Raw genomic sequence first — 4,570 nt, 5'->3', positions numbered from 1 at the left:
TGCTTATTTTTTTTGTTTTTTAAACATTATGGATTGAAAAAATCTAATCGATAATTACATCGATTGTTTCATTCATATAGTTATGACCCATTTCTTATAAATAACTTTTATCAAAAGAGAGTCTTATGAAATTCATTTATATATATCGTTAGTCTTTCCCTTTATCATTTATGTTTTAAAAGATTCAAAGTTTATTATATATGTACTTTAATTAAGAGTTGTTTTTTTCATTGCTTTTCTTTGGAAATGAATTAATTTCAAGATTTAGTCAAAATATAAAAAGCAAAACAAAATCTCAAAGTATATATTTGACTTAAAAGTAATCCTATTGATTTTTTTTTTCATGAGTCCGTTAAAGCTTTTTGAGTAATTACTTAAATTAATGGACTTATTAAAATATATAAAATAGTCTCTAACATTTATTTTCGTTAGATAATATAATTTTTTTTGTTAGTCTCTAACGATAATTGCTAATGTAAAACGTTAACTCGTATATGTATGTTACCATTAAATTGGACAAATCAGTCTCCAAAGTAAAGTGCAAAATAATCTTCGAAAATTTTGAAAAATCTCAAAATAATTCCTAAAAAAATTTTAGAATTTCAAAACAGTCCTTCGAATACTTTTTATCTTTTTCGAAAGTCAATGTCTTATAATATTTTTATTAATCAAAGTAATAAAATATTATTAAAAATATATAAATTAAAAGATAATTTTATTCATTAATACTAAAATAATATCATAGAAAATAATATTATTTAATCATTAACATACATATGATGCCTACATCAAAGTGATATAAAAACTATAATATAACAACTAAATCTAAGAGGTTATTGTATTATAAAAACCATTATTTATATATATAAATTCTTAAAATATTGACACCAAATAAACTTAGAAAAATATTTATAAATAAAAAAATATTTTTCTTGATATAACTGTTAATTGTAGTAGTACAAATAACTTTAATTACAAGACTATTTTATGCAACATTACAATCAGTGAATTCCAAAACTTTTCAAAAAACATGAACAAAACACTTGAATTTACTGAGACATTTCTTTTTTAAGTGTCGCAAAGTAGTTTTCACATTGTATTGAAATTTTGTAATGGACTAAAATTTATAAATTTGATTTCATAGATGACTTAGTTCACATCGCATGTAAGTTTCAAAGTGTTACCTTCATAAGCATTTATATAAATATTGTCAATTATGTATGTAAAAAATTTTATGTTAAATAAAAATTCTCCATTAGCTCAACCTTCTTAATCGTTAAAGAATGATAATAGAATATGGTACTTATAAATTAAATTAATATTTTGTATGATAAAAAATAAGTTCATTTAATTATTTTAAATTATTTTTTTGAAAAACTTTAAAATTAATTTGTAATTTAGAATTTGAAAATGCATAAAATTTTCTTGGTATATATGAATAATCAAATTTGAGATAAGTAGATAAAAAATTTTAGAAACTAAATTTATCAATTTAAAAATAATTATACATAAGTCTTCGAAGAGATTATTTTGAATTTTTAAAAAATTTTTAGGGACTGTTTTGAGAATTTTTAAATTTTTGGAGACTGTTTTGTATTTTATTTTTGAAATTGATTTATCCATATCACATACGTAGACATTTAATGGTTATGTGTGTGAGTTAATGTTCTACGTCAGCAATTACCGTGAGTAACTAACGAAAAAAAATTATATTGTCTAACGAAAATAAATGTTCGAAGACTATTTTGTGTATTTTGAAACCTAAAAGATTAAAGTGTTTAGTTTTAAAAACTTTAAGAATATATTTAGGTAATTACTCAAACTTTTTTCTATATGTCAATTCTTTTTGAAGTAATAATTAAAAGTGAATTCCTTTTTTTTCCTTTTTTATATATAGTATATATTATTAACGTGTAAATGATAATTATTATGAAATTAGTCAAGATAACAAGTTTATAATGATTTCATTTCAAATTGTAGGAATGAAAAAGAAAACAATATATATTCAACATGTTTATAAATAGTTTTAGATTTTTTAATTGTTCTTCTAATTATAATTTTAAACATTATGTATTTTAGTTTGAGAAATACTATTTAGTCAATAACTCATTAGTCTTTAATCATTATTTAAATTAAAAATTAATATATTATTTTGAGTAAAATATCGTTTTTGTCCCTAACGTTTAGGATAAGTCCTAAAGTTGTTTCTAACATTTCAATCGTTGTTTTCGTCCTATTTAAGTCCCTAACGTTTTAAAATCGTGTCAAATTTGTCCCACCGTCAATTCTGTTAACGGATCCCTAACGGCAGGACAACATTGAGTCAGTTTTGAAACGATAGGGATTTAAATAGGACGATTAAAACGTTAGAGACAACTTTAGGACTTACCCCAAACGTTGAGGACAAAAATCATACTTTACTCTATTATTTTTTAACAATCATAATACATATACAAAAAAAATCAAATTAGTTTCGTATATAATATATATTAAAGAACAAAATATAGATTAAAAATAAATTAAATAATATATATTTGTATAAAAATATATATTGGTTTATTTTTAGTATGTACATACTATTTTTTATTTGTTTTCTAAATTCTATGGGAGTAACCTCCAGGCTCCAACTCATTCCTAAAATCTTGTTCACTCGCCAAATCACTTAAAATTATCGATATGAATTGTATTCATAATTAATATTTCATATTATCAATATTACTATTATCAATATTATTATTATTGTTATTATTGTTTAACCACGTAATATTTAAAAGTAAAATTTTAAAATAAAAAAATAAGTTCTGCTAGGTAGACAATAAGAGGTACGAACAAAGTGAATAATGAACTGCACTTCAGGCTCATAAAAACAAAAAATATTCCACGCTATTTATCCACCATAATTCTAGCCTCTTACCTTTCTCTCCTTTAACCGCAGCCGCTTCACTCCCCCTTCCCTGTCGCGCCATTACCAACGCACCTCACTGCTGCCACCATCGTCTGAAGAAGCAACGTGCGCACCGCCTGCACCTTCTTCTCCCATGCGTCGCGCCACTCCTATTTTCCCTGCAAACAATGTTGCCACTGTGTGTCTTCTTCTCCTTTCCGAGACGTTGCACTATCACCGAGCTAGAGGTCTTGTTCCACTACTGCTTCAACGCTGCACCTCTGTCCCTTGCTTCCATGCCGCTGCATCGTGTCTTCGCTACTTCCATCGCGTGCCACTTTATTTTGTTCATCCAAATAGTATGACCCAAATAAACATCCATATCTTATAAAAAAGAACCATCTGCTACATAGTAAAATGAACATCCTGCAGAGCATGTGCGTGCAGAATCAAGCAAATCAAGTAAAATACCAATAGTATACCCAAATAAACATCCACATTAGAATGAAAATAACCATCTGCATACATACTAAAATTAACATCCAACTTAATTGATAAGAAACAAGTAACGAGACAGCAGTTGCGAGGGACACTGGGGTCGCGATACAGCAGCGGCGACGACACAAGATTGTGAGAGAGCGGTTGCAGCAAAAATAAAGAAAAAGGATTTAAAATTATGATTAAACATAATTGATTCAAAATTTAACTTTTAAACAGAATTTTGGATTTATGATTTAGTATTTAGAGTTTAGAATTTAAGATTTGTTATTTTTATTCAAACTGTGTTTTGTTATTAATTTAAATATTTCAATTGTTAAGTTTTAGGATTTAATATTTATATTTTGGAATTTAGGGTTTATTATTTTTGTTTAGAGAGTAAAATATTATTTTAGTCGCTAACGTTTGTATTAAGTCTTAATTTTGTCTTTATGTTTGAAACGTTCTATTTTTTTATCTCAACTGTTTTATTTCGTCCTCTTTTAATCCTTTAGTCAAAATTAAAATTTTTCCTTTCAAAAATATCCTTCCTTTCATTATGATTTCTTTTTTTAATAAATAACGACAAAAATCATAATTGTATTGGTTATAGTAGCTATTATAGTGATCTAAGAGCAAAAATGATAGAACTATAAGAAAAAAAAGAGCTAAAAATAGAGATAAAAAGGGTATTTTTGGAAGAAAAAAATTTTAATTTTGACCAAAAGACTAAAATAAAACGAAATAAAATGTTTGAGGATAAAAATAAATGTTAGAGATAAAATTCGGTCTTAGCCCATACATTAGAAAGTAAAACAGTAATTTACTCTTGTTTGAATTATATTTTGTTTTAAATTTAAATACTGAGAGATTGGTTTTGTATTTTAAATGTAAGAGAGAGAAAATATGAGACACTAAATCTAAAGATATATTTTTTACATTTATTTAAATGAACTTTAAATTTTATTGGTTGAATAAAGACTGAATTTTATTGCTTACCTAATTGTATTGTTTCGGTTTTGTAAAGAAATCTCACTTTTTCTTATATTTTTGGTAAAATAAAAAATAAAAAATAACTAATCAAATATACTCCCTTTTTAGAGTGAATTCTTTAAATTTTTTTCTTAATTATTTAATAAAATATCATTTAATTTTTATCATTTAATATTCTTTCTTAAACATTTTTTTTATTCCACTTAAAGAGTGTAA

Source organism: Arachis ipaensis, chromosome B02 (genome assembly GCF_000816755.2).
Source record: "Arachis ipaensis cultivar K30076 chromosome B02, Araip1.1, whole genome shotgun sequence".
NCBI lineage: Eukaryota > Viridiplantae > Streptophyta > Magnoliopsida > Fabales > Fabaceae > Arachis > Arachis ipaensis.
This window is presented reverse-complemented; position numbering follows the sequence as displayed.